This window comes from Impatiens glandulifera, chromosome 7, assembly GCF_907164915.1.
Source record: "Impatiens glandulifera chromosome 7, dImpGla2.1, whole genome shotgun sequence".
Lineage (NCBI taxonomy): Eukaryota > Viridiplantae > Streptophyta > Magnoliopsida > Ericales > Balsaminaceae > Impatiens > Impatiens glandulifera.
This window is the reverse complement of record NC_061868.1, coordinates 33,038,612-33,060,160: the sequence shown is the minus strand read 5'-3', so window position 1 is coordinate 33,060,160 and position 21,549 is coordinate 33,038,612. Positions and strand designations below refer to the sequence as shown.

General features: G+C 36.5%; 1 non-coding gene across 1 annotated transcript; it reads right to left on the bottom strand.

The window, feature by feature from the left end:
- Positions 1-12,212: 12,212 nt before the first annotated feature.
- TRNAK-UUU lies at positions 12,213-12,285 on the bottom strand. Its single transcript has one exon. It is a non-coding gene; the product is annotated as a tRNA-Lys (tRNA).
- Between the last annotated feature and the right edge of the window lie 9,264 nt (positions 12,286-21,549).

The following is a 21,549-nucleotide window of genomic DNA, read 5'->3' as shown; positions in this document are numbered from 1 at the left end:
GAAAGAACACCCAGTTATTGGCAGCCGCACCCCCAATTGTAATGAGAATGAGCTTGAAGGTTATGGTCTGTCAAATGGCACCTGAATCTCTTCAATCTAGAAAATGCAGAAAAATGAGATCGTAAATTTAACCGGGCTAAGGAACTAGAACAGAAAATTAAAGTTTCAAGTCAAAAAGCAAGAAATTACAATGATAATGGAACGAAGTGAACAATTGAACACTAATTCAATGTTCATTATTGATAGGATTAGAGCTTGCTTGATAAAAAGCAGTATGATGAAATTGTCAAGTGGTCGATGAGTTTAATTAGGAAAGTTTCTAAGTGCACTAAGACCCAGGTTTATACACTTAGAAATAACCCTCGTAGAACTTGGCAGGAAGGTAGGGTCTGGAATAAATCAGCTACACCAGTTCCGGAAAAAAGGAAAGTTTGACTTTGTCCTTGGCAGCAATTACTTTGGATTGATCGAGGAAAATGTGTTAAGATCTGGGAATTCATAATCGTTGGTCACTTCATAGGTAATACCAAGGTTCCGTTCGCTGTAGTTAGAACCACTCTAATGGAGTTATGGGAGAAAGTTGGATTTGAAAGAATAATTGTCAACGATTTCGGGTTCTACTTTCTCTCCTTCCGCAATGTTGAATTCAAGGGATCATTAAAAGTGAATATACTTTTATTAGGATGCAAAGGTTCAAACTTTACAAATGGAGCGAAGAACTGAACCCAAGCCACAAACCACCGGAATTGGAGCAAATCTGGGTCAACCTAAAATATATCCCGCCACATATGTGCAATCCAACTGGGCTAGCATATATTGCAAGTATAATTGGAAAGTCCTTAATGTTTAATCCATCCATGGAAGGTTATAAAAGAGCATATGTTGCTAGAGTTAGTGTGGAGATACATTCGGGCAGTTATCTTCTCTTGAAGCTTGAGCTGAATGATAGACTGGAAAATTATTTTGATATTGGGTTGCAGTATGAATGGCGCCTGAATAGATGTCCTAGATGCAGTACATTCACCCATTCAATCAAGAATTTATCAAGCAATAATGAAAGGGTGCAATGTCCTACTGGCCGGAATCTAGTTGAAGGGGAAGTGGACGGTCTGAATGAGGGTCGGATTTAAGCTATTAAAGAGACTGATAATCGGTCCAAAAGTCAGAAGACTGAAATGTCAAGTCAGAATTAGGTTGTAAATTAGAAAAAGGTTAAAAGGAAAAGTATGAAAAAGATAAGATGGGTCAAGATTTAGAGGAAAATTGACAAACAAACTTGGGGTCAAAATGAGGTAAAGATTCAAAATATTGGTCAAGACTAGTGTCAAGGAACATAATTTTTGAATCGGATTCAGGTTGGAGGTTTGAGTTGAGTTAGAAAACAGAATGTTAGAAAGTCATAATGGGTTATAGTTTAGAGAAGCAATGAAAACTAGAATATGGGTCAAGGCTAGGACCTGAAAGTTGATTTGTTGGATCGGGATCGAGTTTAAGGGAAAAGTCAGTGTCTAGGTCAAGAACAATTGATAGATCAGGGTAAGATTCAGGAAAGGATATATTTTTTAGTTTCGGGTCAAGGTTAAAGGCAGAATACAGAGTTATTATCCAAGGGTCAGATTCAGAATAAGTTGGGTCAGGATGAAAATCAGATGGCTAAGGTTTTTGGTCAGGGTCAGAGTCAAAGTGTTAGGAAAATTGGGTCGGGAGTAGAATATCAGAAAATTGGGTCTTGATCAAAAGCAGATTGAAAATGTTGAGGATGGGATTCTAGTCATGACTAGGAATTTCATCAGGATAACTAGGATCGAGTACTATGAACGTTGGAAAGTTGAATAGTAACCGAAGAATCTAGTACACTATGGAAGCTAAGAGGTTGAATCCTCTAGACGCTAACAATCTAGAAAGAGGCCGAGAAGTTTAGGTCCTTCAAGGTGCTATGAACTCAAGAAGTGATCATGAAACCCAGGGTCCTAAGGAAATTCATAAGTTAGGGTGCAACCGAGAAAACGGAAACACTCAAGATGCTAGAAATATGAAAGAAGACCGAGGGTTTTTAGATCAATAAAGTGCTAAAGGGTTCGGTCAGGACCGTGAAACTGATAGCATTAAGGACTAGGAAAAATTAGGTTATGATCAAGGATTACGAAATATTCAGGGTGTTAAGGATCTGGGTCGCGATCGAGGATTTTGGAACCGCTAGGGTGCTAGAAAAATGGGTCTCGGTAGAAGATTTCGTTAGGGTGCTAAAACAATGCACCCCAACCGGGAATTTCTAGGTTCCAAAAATGGCACATATCTGAATTGTGACCAAGATCTCCTAGATCCTAAGAATGTTTCAACATTGACTTGTGACCGAGAAAATCTGAGTCTAAGGGATGTTTCAGTTTTGGACTATAACCAAGAGAACCTAAAACCTGAGAATGCACCTAGCCCAAAGGACCGAGGGTGCCCCCAAAATGGGTCAAGACCATAAAACTCAGAATCTTTAGGACATTTTTATATAAATTGCAACCATATTTTTAATCGGTAATTTTGAACTAAAAGAGAAGGTTGGATGTGACCTGGAAATTGTTGGTACCCGGAGTGAATTATCTTCAGGTTTTGACTGTGAAATTCTAAGCCCTCGGTCAGGGAAACGGGATTGGTCTGGGATTGAAAAAAGTGCGCAAACTAACAAGGAAAAGACAGAAATGGCTAATAAGATAAGTAGGGTGGGATTACAATAGGTTATAGGTAATAGGGGTCAGTAATGGAAAGATGGTTAGTGATCAGATTACAGCATGTCTTGGGTCAAAAGGGTCTTGGTCAAAATTTTATGGCTCGGCAGTTTCTAGGTCGGCAGTTTTCTCGGTCTGCAATGCCTAGGTTAATAGAATCTAAGTTAGTAGTTTCTAGGTTGGTTGGGAAATGTAATAAAGTAGTTGAAAGAAGGCAACTTTTGGGTAGGAAAATAGACAAAGTCCAAAGTCGGGATGTGAGAATTTTTGTGGATGGTTGTGAGCACATTGTTGTGGGTGTGTTGGGAAGAAATAAATGTGACTCGGATGATACAGATCCGGTCTCCAATGGTAGCCTTGACCAAGACTCAGTTTTTTTCTATTGGCAAAATGGAGAACCATGAGCATGAATGCAATGAGAATGGAGATGATTGTAGTGACCCAATCTCCCTATCTTCTAAGGAAACAAATCATTTTATTGCCATAGAAGACAGATAGGATAATGACGCTTATAACTATTTCGACAATGAAGGCAACATTGGTTGTGAATCTGGCATGGTTGAATAGCAGGCTAGTCATGAGGAACCCGAAGAGCAAGAAATTAACGTGTATATCCATTCATGAATATAATGACTTGAAATATATGAGGTCTAAATGACCCCATCAAATTCAATGAAATTAGAAGGATTATCAATGACCAAAAAGTGACTATTGTTGGTATTTTGGAGACTAAGGTCAAGAGTCAAAATGTAGAAGAAATCGGTAGACTTTGTATGGATAGTAGCTGAAACTTGGTGCATAATTCGAATACAAGAACAGGAAGGGTCAGGGTTGCATGGGATACAAAAGAGGTTGATGTTAAATTATTGCATTTTAAGGACCAAGTGATCATGGTTGAGGTAAAAAGCAATGGCTAGGAAAGTTGCATTCGGTTGGCTTTTGTCTATGGAAGTAATTTCGGTTCAGATAGAAGGTTATTGTGGAACTGTTTAAGGGCTCAGATTGATGATAAAGAGACATGTACAGTTTTAGGTGACGTCAATGTCACAAGGACCGAAAATAAGAGGAGTTCGGAATCTGACTTCACGTAGGACTTGATTGATTTTAATGAGTTTATTAGGGACATTGGCTGCATTGAACCCGCCATCTCCAGAAACTTATTTACATGGTCCACAATGAGGGGTGATGAGCAAGTTAGGAAGATTAGAATTGATAGAGGTCTCATTAATGCGGAGTGGGCAATTCGGTATCCAAGATGTTATGTACATGTTATGAACCCGGGGATATTCGATCATTTCCCAATCAAGCTCTTTTGGAAAAAAAAATAGAAGAAGATGAAATGTCCATTCAAGTTTTTTAATTTCTGGATAGAAAATGATAACTTCAAAGGTATTCTAAATGGGGTAGAGGAAAAACAAGTTGACGGCTCCAACATGTTTCGAGTTTTGGGTTTCGGAAAAATTGAGAATCCTTAAAAATCAGGTCATCAAGTTTGATAAGAAAAAATATTGCATCATCTCTAAAAGGGTGATGGCTGCAAAGGCTGATTTGGAGGAGGTTCAAGGTCGATTACTTGGAAATGATGGTGAAGTTCAACGCCAAGAGGAGGAGAAAACTGCCCTAACCTTATTTAGAAAACTGAGTTCAATTGAAGAGAGCTTTGCAAGGCAAAAGTCGAGGTAAAACTGAATTTCTCTTGGTGACAAGAATAATGCATTCTCTATCGGAAATTCTCATCTAGGAACCTTCAAAACAGCGTCCATAAACTTAGGAAAGACAATGGGGAATTTGCACAAGGGCAGGATCAAATTCAAGAGTTGGTTGTCCATTTCTATCGGGGTCTTATGGGTACAAAAATCGGGCAACAACATAGTCACCTTAACACGCTTTATCATATTGTTGACAAGAGGATATCGATTGAGGATAGTCGGGGTCTAATTGAGGTTGTTACAAGGGAAGACGTTAGGAAAGCTTTGTTCAGTATTAACAGGAATAAGAGTCTGGGTCCAGACGGTTTTAACGTAGAATTCTTCAAGGAAAACTAGTACGTTGGTCACAATAATATTGAGGGAGTGTGGAGTTCTTTAGGAATAGGAAGATACTAAAATAGTGGAATATTACTATATTAAACCTAATCCCAAAGAACTTTGTGCCTGAGAGGATCCAAGACTTTAGGCCTATCTCGTGATATACAAGATTATTTCAAAAATACTTACTAAACGTTTTCAAAAAGTGATTTCTAAAATTGTTAGTCTAGGTCAATTAGTATTTATTCCCGGTAGATCGATATCACATAACATTCTCTTAATGCAGAATATTCTTAAGGATTATGGTATGAGGAATATATCTCCGAGAGTTGCGTTTAAGATCGATATCTGTAAGGTTTTTGATTTTGTCAAATGGGAGACTGTCCACAATTTTCTTGTTGTTTCTTGTTTCCTGAGCATTTATATAGAATGGGAGACTATCCTCGTGGAATGGAGTGTTTCCTTCGTAAGCCCCAATCTGAAAGGACTTTCGGGTAATGGATTTGAAGAGCATCAACTTCTTCCCACGAACTGTCCTCCAATTCCCTGTCAGCCCACTGAATTAGTATCTGGTGTCGGCGCCTCCCATCAACCACCACATTTCTCTCATCTTGTATCGCCGATGGTATATGGTTCTATTTGTTTATGAGAGGAATAGTTTCAATAACTCTGTGTGTGCCTTGGTAGCGTTTCAATTGGGAGGTATGAAAAACATTATGTATTTTAGCTCCTTCTCCCAAAGCTAAACGGTAAGCCACTGCACCCACTTGTTCTGTGACTCGAAAAGGACCAAAGTACTTTGGTGAAAGTTTGTGACATCGTTTACGCACAGACAATTGGCGATAAGGTTGCAGTTTCACTAGGGCCCAGTCCCCAATGGCCAATGTAGCATCCATCATGTACTTGTCTTGCGATTGTTTCATTCGATTTTCAGCTCGTTGCAAGTGGAACTTAAGCAACTGTAGTGTGGCCTCTCGCGATAATAAAGCCTAGTCCACAACTTCTACCTTTGAATCCCCTACCAAGTATGGAACATGGATCGGTGGTTTACGCCCATATACAACTTCAAAGGGAGTCATCTGGATAGCTGAATGGAAATTGGTGTTGTACCACTACTCTACTAAAGGAAGCCATTGGGACCCATTCGTGTGGACGTTGACCTTCCATACAACGCAAGTAAGTGCCCAAAGATCTATTCACCACCTCCGTTTGACCATCTATTTGTGGGTGGTAAGCGGTTGAAAGTGATTCTTGCACCCCTTGAAACTTCAAAAACTTTTGCCAAAAAGCACTTAGGAAGATCTTGTCCATGTCACTGATAATAGATAAGGGCATGACATGGATCTTGAAGACGTTGGTCATAAAGATCTCAGCCACTATTTTGGCTATGAACGGGTGTTGCAGTCCCATAAAATGAGCCATCTTTGACAATCTGTCTACGACTACAAAAATCATTGTCTTCCCTTTAGACTTGGGTAAACTTTCAATTAAATCCATGGAGATTGATTCCCAAAGTTCATTAGGAATGGGTAACGGCTGCAAGAGACATTTGTAAGCCGAGTTGTCCATAACTTTCAGCTTATCTGGGTCTACTGCAACTCCTTGCTTGTTTATAATGTGACCCAGATATGAAATTTGTTCACAACCAAATTCACACTTTTTCTTGTTCAGGAATAAATTGTGTGTCCTTAATGTCTCCAAAACATGTTTCATATGAGCCAGATGGTCTCTCAATATTGAGTTGTACACCAAGATATCATCAAAAAAACTAGGACACATTTCCTTAAAAATGGTTTGAGAATGTTGTTCATAAAGCTCTAGAAGGTAGAGGAGGCATTAGTGAGTCCAAAAGGCAATACTAGAAATTCATATAATCCTTCGTGAGTTCTGAAAGCTGTTTTGTGACAATCAGGGGGATGCATTCGAATTTGATGGTAGCCAGACCTCAAATCCAACTTCGAAAAGAACTATGAGCCATGTAACTCTTCCAATAACTCCTCGATGATGGGTATAGGAAACTTATCATTGACTGTGGCTGAATTTAGCTTTCTGTAATCAATACACAGCCTCCACGATAAGTCCTTTTTTCTGACTAAAACAACAGGGGCCGCAAACGCGCTATGACTGCGGCGGATGATTCCTTTCTCCAACATTTCGTCCACCATCTTTCAATCTCGGTCTTTTGCAGAGTTGGATATCTATAGGGTCTAAGACAGATTGGCTCAATACCCTCTTTAAGAGGAATATGATGATCGTGTTCTCTCATTGGAGGAAGTTCCACTGGCTTTAGAAATAGATCTCCAAAATCCTGCAGCATCCTTTGGAGTTCAGTGTTTAATTTCCCTGTAGTTGTTGCCATCAATGAAAAGAATTGTCCTTCACCACTGCAATCCCTCATTTGTACCAGTGCAGCATTGTTCCCCTTTTTCAGCAATTTAGATAGTTGTGTTCCTTGCATCACCTCAATTTGAACATGACTGACACCCTGAGTAGAAGTGTCATTCCTAATGAAGGATAGTGTTAGTTTCTCAAAATCCCAGCAAGATGGGCCTAGAGTGATCAGCCACTCTATTCCCAAAACAATATCATAACCGGTCATGGTCAACACTTTCATGTCTGCAATATATTCTTCTCCATTCATGGTCCACTGCAGATTATGATAGTAGCATGTACTAAGTATGTTGGAACCATCAGCAACCTTCACGGAAAGGGCTTGGGTAGGTTGTGTGGGGTGGTTAATGTTTTTTAGAATCCGGCTATTTATAAAATTGTGCGTACTTCCAGTGTCTATGAGAATGATCATAGGAAGAAGACCCACTAGGCCTGAAATCTGCAAGGTTTGATAATGCTTGGAACCTGTCAAAGCATGTAAAGAAATGGATGGTTCATCAATTGAGGCTGGTTGAGATGGGTAGGCAGTAGAACCAGTTTCATGGTTTTCAGGTATGGCTAAATTCCAAGCCTCTAGATCGCTAGTCAAGACCATAAACAATTTTGTCCTTGTATTGATGTGTTCTATCCCATTTTTCGTCGCAAGTATAGCATAAGCCTCTTTTTCTCTTCTCATCCATACTCAAGTGGTCCACTGGTTTCATTTGATCTGGTGAGAATGTTTTGGTTATAGGATTATAAGGTGTGATTACTTTTTGGCTGGAATATGTTGATTTAGAAGGGCTCGTCCAGGCTGATTTAGAGTAGGGTGATTTAGGAAACAAGGGAGGTTTAGGGATGTATAGGTGACGACTGTTCATCAGCGATCTGTATGTAGATTCCTGCACTTTAGCTATTTCCATGACTTCATTCAGGGATTGGGGAATCATTAGTCTTATAGCATTAGCAATTTCTTCTCTCAGGCCACTAAGGTAACATTCAATAATATACTCTTTAGGCATTTGTATTAACTTTTGAGAGATAGACATATACCTGACATTATATTCTTGCACAGAAGTTGTTTGTTTCAGGTTCATAAGTTAATTCATCGGCGTCTCATGAACTGATGGTCCAGATTGCTGCAACAGATCACTCCTGAAGTTGTCCCATGTAATGGCAACTATCAATGACCTAGTTTGTAAGTAAGAACCATACCAAGTTCTTGCATCACCAGTAAAGTGGATTGGAGCTATGTCCACCTTCGTTGCATCTGAGGTGCGATCGACTCGGAAGAACTGCTCGGCGGAAATCAGCCAGCCTTCCACGTCCGATCCATCGAATTTTGGGAAGTCCACCTTTGTTAGACGAGTTGGAGGGATATATTGTATTTCCCTTGGCAAGGGTCCTCTCGACAATCCTTCTGAGTCGAAGGTAGGATCTCGATTGGGTTTGGAAGAGAGTGATTCAAGGCATTATTCAAGGTGTCCAAACTTACCTTCCAGTGAGTCCACTCGCTGATTGAAGTTGTTCTGCATTTTGCTTAGGGTTTGATTCAAAGTTTCGAAGGTAGCGCACAACGTCTCGTTATCCAACTGATGGAGAGTCTCAACCATCGTAGATCGTTAGCTCTGATACCAAATGGTGTGATTCACAGTAAGAAGAGAGGGAAGAAGATTGTTAGACAAGAAAATATTATACCAAAGAGAGAGATGAGAGATTAGAAAATTGAGTCTAGCTCATTCATTTCATAAAACATTCCAACTGAAAGGAAGTCTTAGGATATACCCTAAAATTCCTTCAGCTATTTGACATAGGTCATATTAGACCTAAAAGAAATACAGGTGTTCAAATAGAAATTAAACAAAGTTCAAGGACGAAATTAGTAAATTTTAAAAACAGAAAAACTAGTTCTCATGGTTTCATCTTCAACATTCACGTGTCGCCTTTCTAGCCCTTCGATCAAATATCATTTGTATCAAGAACTTAGATACAACAAGTAAGTTGAAGAGTCATAATCTAATGTTTACAATTTCATTTATATTAAAAAAAACAAAAAGTTAAGATTAACAATTCTATATTTTATTCCTTAACATTATAATTCAACATCAATTTCATATAGACTAGGAATTAGAATTCAATATCAAATTCCCCTCATCTAAACATAATCTAATGAAAGTGGTATCTACTAGGGATTCTGATTAGAAGGACAAAAAAATAAATGAATGAATATACAGAAAATTGCGAAAAACAAAATGTAACGGTCACATCAGATAGAGCGTTGAGGTATTTTCTCACGTGTAATCAAATAACGAATCCCTAAGAAATCTCTTTTCGATGGCGTTATTATTTTACCCAACAAAAATTTTCAAAATAAGTGGCGACTCTTAAATCACAAACTGATTTTAACCGATACTCCAATTTGATTAAATTTAATTATTTTAAAATATTCAAATAGATTTATATATTTATATTTATTTCTAAATTATAAAAAAAAAAGCAGTTTTCGGACATAATGCTTTAAACGCGTACAAATATCATTCAAATTTGTAAGGTCTCTCCAATCTATTAGCTATATTTCCTATTTTTCTTTTTAAATTTTTTTAACAAATGGTTTGTAAATGTTAATGAATAGTTGTCTATACATATGTTAAATTGTTAATTTTTTTTATTTGATGTTTGAATTTTTATTATTTATTTTTTTGATATATGTTGTTTTATTGTAATATATTTGTAATTGGTGAGTTAAAATTCACATTAATCCATTCTATATGAATGAAGACAAATTTAAATGATTGAAGTGTTTTGGTTAGTGTTATGTAATTTTCAGTTTTTTCAATGTAATGAAATAATATTGTTTCTCCAGCGGATCACATCTTCTTCCTCGCGACATAACTTAGACGTGGCTTATTTGAACAATCTTATCTTCTTGGTTTGTAGACTAAATTGAGTGATTAAAAAGGTAAATGATTACGGTTAGAATATAAGATAATATATATGTAAATATTATCATAATTTATATAATAGTGTGTAATGTCTATATAATAAACATTCTTTATGTAACAGAAATACCCTTCAATAGAATCTTTCTTTATCCTTTTATTCTAACAATCACAATGAGACAAGGATCATTTCCCCTAGATTGTCATAGGATCACTATAACCTATGGGAGAGAATTTGGCGAATGAAGGGATCAAATACAGAGCTTCTCTAAAATTATAGCAGTAAGGGTGTAGGCTCGAGGTTGGGACTGCTTGATAAAGATTACTAGGGGAGAGACTTGGAGAGCGAAAGGAGGCCCGGAGCCAAAACGGCCATTGTCGACCATAAGCTTGAAGTTCGGATTTTTTGAATTTCATCAAAGAGTGACTTATGGAGTCTCTCTGATCCAAAAGGTTGGCTAGAGGTTCATAGAAGTAATCTCAATCATTTGTAAGCTTTGAATCTAGTTGTAATCCAATATACAAGCAAAAATATTATTTTATACATTTGAGTTTGTGTGTTTCTATTTAATACTTTTTCTTCAAATTGTTAAATGGAAATCAATCCTTGGATAATTTAGGAACTATTAACGAGTTAGAATCATTTCATTCATCATACACACAAAAAAAATGTCTAATTTCAATTTTAAAAAAAAATGAAAGTTGAGTTGTTGTTAGAATGACAACCCAAGAATGATGTTCAAGTGTTCTTGGATGTGTTAGAATAGATGGTTTGTTATTGTTTTGATTCACGTTTTAGAAAATTTTGAAAAATATGCTATGATCGGGTTCTTCATTTGTACATGTTGTTAGGCAAGAAGGTTAGTTTGGTTGCTTGGTTAAGGGAAATTTTTGGCAATGTTAGAATTTGAATTTAACTCGAAATTAGCATTTTCCAATTTTCCAACGAACGCTTTGTTTATCTGGTGAGTCTTTGACAATCCTCCTGCACAATGAATATTGACTTCTAGAAAACTTGAGGATCATCAGCAAGTGAAGGGGAAGCATCCTAGCTATTGGGGTCTATCGTTAAAGGTTTAGAGGCGAATCCCGAAGGAGTGGTTCAGGGCCGTCTTGTTCATTTTTTAGGCCATGGGCGATCTAAGATTTGGGGCCTAAATTTTAGAGAGAGAGAGCCAAGTAGAAAGAAACATAAAACCTAATTTATTTATTTTTTATAGTACTACATAAAAAATTTTGAGAGAGAGAGAGCCGAATAGAAAGAAACATAAAACCTAATTATTTTTTTATAGTATTGCATAAAAAAAAATTGGGCCTTCTTAATTTTGGGGCCCTGGGCGGTGGCCCATCTTGCCCACCCTAATAGCCGGCCCTGGAATGGTTAGAGGTTGAAAATGAATCCGAGCTCGACCAAAACTCGTCATTGCATCTATGTCGACTCGTGATCGGTGTGGCCAATGCTCTAGCACTATTTTCGACCGAGAATATCAACACCCCAGCCTCCTTTCCAACTTAGAATGCCCTACGCCTGGCCCCATTTTCGACCGAGAACACATGACATCCTAGACTCCTTTTCGACCAAACACTCCTAGCTATTTGAAGACTCTTCAATTAGTCAACCAAAAACACGATCACGCCATTGAAGACATTGGCATCACTTTCGACTAAGTATCTTGCATTGTCTCCTTTTTCGACAGAAGGAATCCAGCCCTTTGGACTCGCTTCCGAGAAATTTGACGAAATGACCCAATAAGAGGTCAAATTTTAAAAATAATTAGGGTGATAATGTTTGCAAATAATGATATTTTGAGCCTGTGAATGTCATTATTATCCTTCATCGTTATGAATAATTCAGATATAAACTGAATTTTCTGTCTTAGCTCAGCTGGTAGGGTCATGGGTTCGATCCCCACAGACGGCGTAAGAACTATTTTTTGTTAAATTCTTTATTGAAGAAATTCTCTTTTTGCATGCTAAAATGATTGAATCCTTTGAGCATGAAAAAATAGATTTGCCGTCTTAGCTCAGCTGGTAAGGTCATGGGTTCGATCCCCACAGACGGCGTAAGAACTATTTTTTGTTAAATTCTTTATTGAAGAAATTCTCTTTTTGCATGCTAAAAAGATCGAATACTTTGAGCATGAAAAAATAGAGTATAACGCCGTCTGTGGGAATCAAACCCACGACCACATGGTTAAAAGCCATGCGCTCTACCAGCTGAGCTAAGACGGCTTGCCATTTAAAACTCAAAAGATGTTAGTTCAGCTTGAATCTGAATCGTCGTACAATATCAAATCGTCAAGAACTTATAAATTTCAGTGGCTAATCAACCAACGCTAACGGAATATGAACGCGAGGTGGCTTATGTTCAAGCTATGCAGGCAGAAATGCAAGCCCGACTAAATAAGATAGCTAATGGAAAAAGCACTGAGGAACACTATGATTAGAAAGACTCTATGAAAGTTTTCGAACGAGCAGTTATTCCTTTAGGCATCACACTTCCATCCATATTCAACTACATCGGAAAAAGCAATCCGTCAATCTTTTTCAAAATGTACACTTCCGCAATAACTCCATTGCGACTTAGAGAACCAACTATTCTCCGCTTATTCTCCTTGTTAGCTTTTACTAAGATTTATCTGTTGATAATCTCGCGATCATGCACATATGATCACCCTGAGTGTTACTTGTTAGTAACCCAAATGAAAAGTTACTAAAACTTTCATGTTCCCCTCATATCTCTTGACAAATAACCTTAGTCATTTATATATGACTAATCATGAATAATTTGTTGATATTCTTGCCAAATAGGAATTGATGTTTCAATATCTATGACAATCATTACCCCATGGATTTTACGGATACTTTGTTAAGATCTGTAAAACGGGATCCCCAAAAAATTATCTTTCTTAGGATAATCACCAAAGAAATATCCTTATATCAACACTTGAAAACACTTCGATGAACTGTTATACACAGCATCACCAAATCACTCCAATAATCAGCACGCTATAAGTTCTATCTTTCTAAACCCCATGTTATAAATTGGATTAGATAACCTAGTGTTAGATGTCATACACGAATCAACATTTTCAAAATAAGTTTGTTATATTTAAACTCGGTTCGAGAAGAGCACTCTATAAACACTAAAAATCTACACACCAATTTATAATATTAAAATGATTATTTTGATTTATTTTTGAATAAATAAAATCAAAATAATGAACCCCAAGGCCAAAATACAATTAAAATAATTAATTAAGCTAATTATTGTGATAATTAAAACTTAATTAATTAATGAAAATAGCCTAAAATCAAAACTAAAATTATTTGGGATAAATATTGTACTCATTTTATCATAAAATAAATTTAGAAAAATCAAGGGAATTAAATAAATAATTAAGGATGAAATGAGGTACCCATTTCATCCCCAAATTATTTATTTAACCTTAAAAATATAAAAAAATAAAATAAAAAAATTGGTAAAATATTTGTCATATTTATTTTCATATTTTGTGTATTTAAAAAATCAAAATTAAAGTCAAAATGGTGAAAGAAAGTGTTTTAAATAAAATAAAATCAGTAATCGGGTGTAGCCTAAATCCGGAAGGAATCCTACAACCGTAACCACGCCCATTGGATCAGCGTTGGATTCTCATCCAACGCTCCAAGTGCGCCTGTGTTGCCCATTGTAGCGGAAATAGTGTGCTCTCGCGCCACACAAGATTGACTAACGAGCGTCTCAACGTAGTTAGCCGAAAATGCCCAAACACAATGGCGCATAGACGGAACGTGGATGGAACGCTCTGCGTCCGCGTTTTCCCTCGAAACGGTGTCATTTCCACATGCGATCATCTTCTCCAACGCGTCATCGGAAGGATAAGAACTATCCATTTTGATTTTCCAAAAAATGGAACTTTCTCATTAGTCAACCTTTCTGACTGATTCAAAAGGAAGAATGATCACCCTACCATGGTGGTCATTTCTCCTATAATAATAGGGATGAATCATTCCTATTCTGGTCAGTTGACTTAATAACAGCCAAATCACCATTAATGGTTTTTCGCTAATTCGATCCACTTGGATGGATCAATCGATCTTGGGAGGCTATAAATAGCCTCCTTGAATTAGGGGTGCAAACGAACCGAATTGAACCGAATAATACAAAAAAATTGATATTCGAGCTCGATCTCAAAAATTATGAATGGTATTCGAATTCGATTCGAAGTTCAAAAATTAAATAAAATTTGGCTCTAGCTCGATTCGAAGTAAAGTTCAAACTCGAGTTCGATTCGAATTGTTCGAACCTTGATTCAAACAACTTCGAATCATAGCTCAAAATAATTTAAATTCGAGTTCGATTCGAAATATGTGAACATATTTGAATTAAATTAAGTACAACAGAATAAATATTTAGAATTACACCAAAATAAGAAAGTGCATTTAGTACAGTTTTCACCATAATATTTTCATCAAAACCAACTAAATCCACCATTATATTTTCATCCAAAATACACAAAAATCTCATGAGAAAAAAAGCACCATGCTTTCACCTCTTCAACCTATACAAAACCAAATAGATAGTCATAAATTCATAATAATATAGAAATTTATCATTAAAAAAATATTCAGGTCTGCTGTAGAATAGCTCTAGTTTCAAAAGAAATAATTATATAAATTTGGTCAGAGCTAATTAATTAACATGAAATTTAAGGATACTCAAAGGCAACTCACTGGCCATGCAACTAAAATATGAATATATTTCTTAGGGCCCAAATTAGCTTAGAGTTCAATATTGGGTATCAACAATTATTTAGAATTGGAAACTGAGAAACGGGTAGGAATATTAATTGTTACTTTGAGTTGTTCATTCCTATCTAGCTAGAGAGATTATGGGTCTAATAATGAAGTGGAGATGGATATTAGGCTTAGCATATTTTTTTGTTCTTGTTTGTTTGATGTTAGTTGTAGTTTCAGACATTAATTATCATTCTCTATCACAATATCCTCTTGATTTGTAATCTCATTTGAATCCAACGAATCTTGAACGTTGGCTGAATTTGCTGCTGGAGCGGAATCAGACATACCTGAAAAAGTTAATCATCAAAACATTAGAAAATGCAATAATGACAAGGATGTCTAATTTCCTAATAAACTAAATATTTCTCTACTAATTCATATCCAAAATCCAAAAGGAGAATATGCAGGATTTTCTATAATTGGTAATCCATAAGAGAAAATACAAAAAAAAATGTAATCCATAAGAGGAAATAAAAAAAAATGAAAAAAATCTCTAAACCAATCATAAATCAATCCTTCCTTCAGATTGTAGTGTTCTAAGAATCTAAATGCATCAGAATTCAGATCGTAATGAAGCCATTGCACAGTAAGACAGAAACTCTAACTCTAACGTAAGACAAAAACCCTAAGTAAGAAACCCTATATATGAATAATATAGATAGATCTAACGTCTTTTTCTTTTAGATGTGAGATTCCAAATAGGAATATCTACGAGTTTAACGCAAACATGGAGTTATAGAGATTAAATGTGAGTACAAGTTTATTTATTGGAACTTCTTACCGGCGAATACGAGTTTATCGATTGGAGCTTAACTATACCTTCCGATCACCTTGATAACTAAAGGATGTCGCTGCAAACTTGCAAGTAGAGGCGATTCATTAGAGGAGAGGAGAGGAGAGTAGACGGATTTCTCGATCAGGGGAGAGAGGGAGATGAGAAATTAGGTTTAGAAAAGAGTAGACGGATCCCTATTCAGTATTCACTATAGTCAATTAGTCATAGTAGATTACAGCTGCCCTAATGTATAATAAAAAATAAAAATATATAAATATTAAATGAAAGTTCGCGAGCGGCTCGTGAACAATCAAACAAAATAATTAGGGTTCGAGTTCGGCTCAAAATATTATCGAACATGTTCAAATTCGGCTCGAATTCGATAGATTCGAACTCGAATCAAATATATATAAAGTCGGCTCGAAAAGCTCGTGAGGCAGCTCGGTTCGTTTGCACCCCTATCTTGAACAAATCTGAAACCAAGAGATCCACTTTTCACCTTCAAATCGAAGAACATCATAAATCTGGAAATAAAGCTTCAAGATTTCGGATTTTTTGAATTTTCTATTTAAGGCCTTAAAGCTTGAATCTGAGCATCCCAAAAGATTTTTTAGGGATCTAGGAGTGTTCTCCAAACTTGGTAAGATTCCCATCACCCTCTAATTCATATTTACAATTTGAAATTGAAATTTTTATATTTCAAATTTCATAAGCTTATATGCTTGTTGTTTATGGTGTTTTATTGTTGGAAATTGATAATAGGATGCTTTATAAACTTTCTAAATAGGCTAGAGACAATCAATCAACCTTAAACAGAAAAATCCAAATTTAAATTTAAAAAATCATAAAAACGTATTTGGTTGTTCTTGGGCTAATTCTCTTGAATCACAGCCCAGAAAGTTTCCCAACATGATTGTAATGATGTTGGGCAACTATTTGGATCATGTTTGATCCATCTTGGTCATGTTTGATCAAAATCAATTTTTTCAAAATAATTGAAAGTTTTGAGTTCTTAATTTGGTCAAAATGAACAGGTATTGTTCTTATTTTTTTTGGAAAATGGTTAAAATCATTTCATTAAAATCTCAAAAGTGGGAGGGTCAGAAATTAAACTAGACAACCCCAAGTTATGATTAAATATGACAATCAAAAGACCCTAAAAAACTGATTAGTGGCATTCATACATTCTAAGAATAAAAACAGAGATTACAAACAAAAAAGACTACATTCAAACATAACCATCGCAGCCTGGCATTTTCGCATGTCATTCGTTTTCATTGAGAGACCTTCTTCCCCTTTCTCTTCCTCTTACCCTTCCTATACGATGAAAGGAGATTGTATTGAAGACGATGATGAGTATTGTTGTTTCTCATTTTGAATTCTCTCTTTGTTCGAGCCCGTTCTGATTTGATAGAAAGAATTGTTTCTGGAAATTTTAAGACTTTTACCTTTGTTATCTTCAACTTGAATTTTTTTTCTTGTCTTCCTTATCTTTGGCTTCAGCTTCAGAATCCACATCAAAATTGGAATCTTCTTTATTGGCTTTAAAATTCTCTGTTTCAGCTTTGAAATTTTGGGTGTCTTACTCTTGAGTTTCATCAACAACAACTTGAAGTTCATCTTCCATTTCCATCATGATCCTTCGCATTATAGCAAATTTTCTTTTCCTCTTCATCTTGATTTCCCTTACTTTCTTTCCTTCAATGCTTTCCTTTTTCCTAGAATCCTTCTCGTTTTTTTCTACAACTGTTTGATCTTTGAGTTTAGCTTCCTCTATTTTCTTCTTTTTCTTTTCTACTTCTTGGCTTTTCTGGTTTTATGCTCTTCTTCTTTAGCTTTATCATATTTATTGTGCAAGAAAGTGTTACAGAAGCACACCTTTTTGGTTTCCATTCATAAGATGTTAGATTAAATTAAAATAAAGAAAAAGGTAAACTAATTAAAAGAGAAATAATTAGTTAAGGAAAAACATCTTAATCAACTTAGGTGAATAAGTTTAATTTAATATGACATAGTTTTAATGATGTGGTCTGAACAAAACTAAGTTGTAGTCTAAACAAAACTAAGCTATGGTCAGAACAAGAACTAAGTTACGAAATTTTCTTTTGTGCAGGTACAACCTAAAAGACGTATGTCTTCAGATGCATTCTATAGCAAACGCGAGCAGACGATGTCTGAACTTCATCAAACGGGTTATCTAAAGAAATGCGCGAGCAGACGTAGTCTGAACTTAATCAGACGGGTTGTCTAAATAAGTACACGAGCAGACATAGTCTGAACTTCATCAGACGGGTTGTCTGAAAAAGTGCGCAAGCAGACGTAGTCTAAACTTCATCAGACGGGTTGTTTGAAGAAGTTCGCGAGCAGACGTAGTCTGAACTTCATCAGACGGGTTGTCTGAAGAAGTGCGCGAGCAGACGTAGTCTGAACTTCATCAGACGGGTTGTTTGAAGAAGTGCATGAGTAGACGTAGTCTGAAATTCATCAGACGGGTTGTCTAAATAAGTGTGCGAGCAGCCGTGGTCTGAACTTTAACAGACGCTCTAGTCTGAAGAAGCGCTAGTAGACGTCTATGCTTCAACAGACGATCTGGTCTGAAGAAGCGCTAGCAGACGTCTACGCTTAAATAGAAGACTAATTCAGCGGCGCCCATTCATCTCCCTTTCTCATCGCCCGATAAGCGGTAGACTGTCACATGAGCACGCACAATAATCAACGGAATAATGCCACATTTCAATATTCAAATTCGACCGTTACATTAATTGTTGTGCATCATTTATACAAACCTTCTAAGAAGCTCAACAATCACACGCTATTCAAGTAGGGCTATGATAATCAAGTGTGGCTACATCACTCAAGTAGAGTTACGCTACATCAGAACGCGGAGCTCTACAACAAGTCATCATTAATTGCAAAGCGGTTGTGACTCATATATATAAGTGGATCTTAATCAAGAAGAAGGTTACCGTTTTTCACTCTATCACCAGCCTAGTTGTAATTCATATACTCTGTACTTTCCATTAAGATAAGTTGGGAGAGAAATTGTTGTAATATCTGTTAAAAATATTAAGTGTTGTAAGTTAAACAAAAGGTGTATGTTCAATAGAGTGAGAGATAAGAGTTCAGAACAGGCATTGTTAAGTCATGGGTTTCTAACCGAGCTTGTGTAGAGGCTATACAAGTTAAATTCTTCTAGTGTATCCTTATGGAAACAAAAGGGGTGACGTAGGAGTTTTTATCTCCGAACATCCATAAATAACTCGGTGTCCATTTATTACTGTCTTATTCATCTTGCATCAATACGCTTCAAATCTTGTGAGTCATTCCGCACTTGAATCTAATTCAAGAGTTCGTAAAGATTTTTCACGAGAATAGAAACAGGTCTTAACCTCTAACAAGGCTATAACCGAATTGGAAGTCGATAGTCGTTCAACAATACTCAAAACCCACCGGTTGTTGTTGACGCTGATCCCATCATAAGAGATCTCCATGACATTGTGTTTTCCTTTCCTGTAAACAACTGTCATCTTCATTTGTAGGAAACTTCTATAATGCACTTCAATGCTAATTCTACCAAAAGGACAAGTGCTCTCTTTCTTCAGTTATTGGGTCAATATATAATGGTTTCCCAATTGTACCTGCAAAATGACTAATTGCTTTAGCATTGTACATGTGGGTTAGAATGTTTCAAAGCTTAAACCAAATTTAGGATGTTTCCTTTGGTCTGCTCTATAGATTTATCTCTTCTGACCACTTTTCCACCTTCATACAATTTGATCCTATGTAAGTATGCCCTTTCTCCAGAATTTCTTTCAGATTTGAGCCCTTTTTAAACTGTAGGAAGTAGAGGTCATGTATGTTTATAAAAACTTTTTCAAGCTCATTTTCTCCCCCACTATTTAATTAGATCCTCTTTTGTAGTTGGGAATGATACTCTATTTTTTCCAATGAAGTTTCCAACCACCACAAACTCCCAGTCTTCATTACATTTCTCCTCTACTTTAGAAGGCAATTTGAATTCAAAAGGAAAATTAAGTACCTCTACATTTGTTTGGATATCCCCCAAGTAGAGTTTTCTTGTAGGCATGGTCTTTAGATTTCTTTTCTACTTTATTCTTTCATACCTCGTTGACTTTCCATGTTGAATTACTCCTGATAGTGTAGGTCTTGGATTAGGGAGTCTTCATCAACTCCTTTATTGCATCAACTGACCATTTAACTATCTCCTCATATTCTACTTTCTTCCACAAATTCCAGTCCTAGAAATAATGAATGTTGAGTTGGACTATTATTTGTTGAGTTTTCTCTTTACTAATTGTAATTTCTCTCTTTTTAGCATGAATCAAGAGTTTGGTAATCTGGTTTTAAGACCAAGTAGGTTGGCTCTTTCATTATAATCAACCTTCCATGCTTCCTCTTTATTGCCCTGTTTTCTTGCATTCTTTTCTACAAGAATTTCTACATGATATGTTAATTTAACATTGTTTTCCTCCTACTTTTCTCGGATAACTTCATCAACTATCATTTCAATCTCTTTTCCTGCAACATTCTTAATTTATTTCGTAATGAAATCACTTACTCTTTAGATTTATTACTTTTGTTCTTCTCATTCTCCATTATGGAAAAAATAGAGTAATAGAACAAGGTAATTACGGAAACTCTAAGAGATGGTCACAAATAAACTGCAATTGAGGGCAAATTCTAACGCTGCTTACAAATGCACAAGAAACCCTAGACTAGAAACACTTAATGGCTGACTTACGGTGCAAGATTATATTGTGCCGCTAGTGCCGATCGTGTAGTGTCGCCTATGCCTATCGTGCCTCTTATGTCGATCGTGTTGTGTCGCCTGTGCCGATCGCGCTTCTTTTAATTAATGGTGATTCCGACACTAATTTGATTGGTGTTCTTGTTTTGGTACCAATCAAGTATATGAGATATAAGGAAGCTATTTGATAGCTCATTTCTCCTCAAAATATCTTTAAAATTAAAAATTAAATTTTTGATCACAAACTGTTTGAATGATTTAATCATCATCCAGGTCAGGTCAATTGATACCATGAGATGATGATCAACATGTTCTTGGGAGATTTGTGAAGTTATCCAACCTCTCGGATCAAAGAATCCGAGCTTAAAACAAAATTTTCAAAACCCTCACTTTTGTGTTCTTGAGGACTGAGAGGTTCAAACGACAATCATCGGTCTGGACCGAGACCTATGACCAAAAATTTGAAACTAGGACCGAGAGGTCCAACCGAGAAATCTGATAGGACCGATAGGTTCGATCGATGTTCTTGAGCTAGGACTAAGAGGTCCGACCGATGTTCTTGAGCTAGGACCGAGAGGTCCAACCGATGTTTTGAGCTAGGACTGAGAGGACTGGCCAAGGATTTGTATATTCAGGACTGAGAGGTCTAACCTAGGATTAATAGGTCTAAACCTAAGACCGAGCAATCTTGACCCTAATCGAGAATTCCCGAGCCTATGATCGATGAACTTAGCCTATAGCTAACCTAGGACTGGTGGGTTTATACATCCAAACTAATAATCTCAGCCAAGGACCGAAAGTCCTAAGCACCTAGACCGAGGGACTTCGGAACTCCGACCGAAGATCCTGAGCCTTGACCAAGAGGCTCCTCAACCTAGATCGAGGGTTTTTAGACCCTGACTGACAAAAGCGAACCCAAGGCCTAGGACTCTGGTCCTAGGCCTGTTTGGTTAGTTTTGTGATTTTAGAAAAACATATAATTTTCTAAAATTTCGAAAAAAAATAAAAAATGTTTTCAAAATAGTTTTAGGATATTTCCACAAAAAAATATTTTGACTAAGGTGTTTATTTCTAAACTCTAACACCCTTAAAACTGACTGGTATTCTTCAAGTATAATCCTCCATAGTTATCATCAGTAACAGGTACAAATAT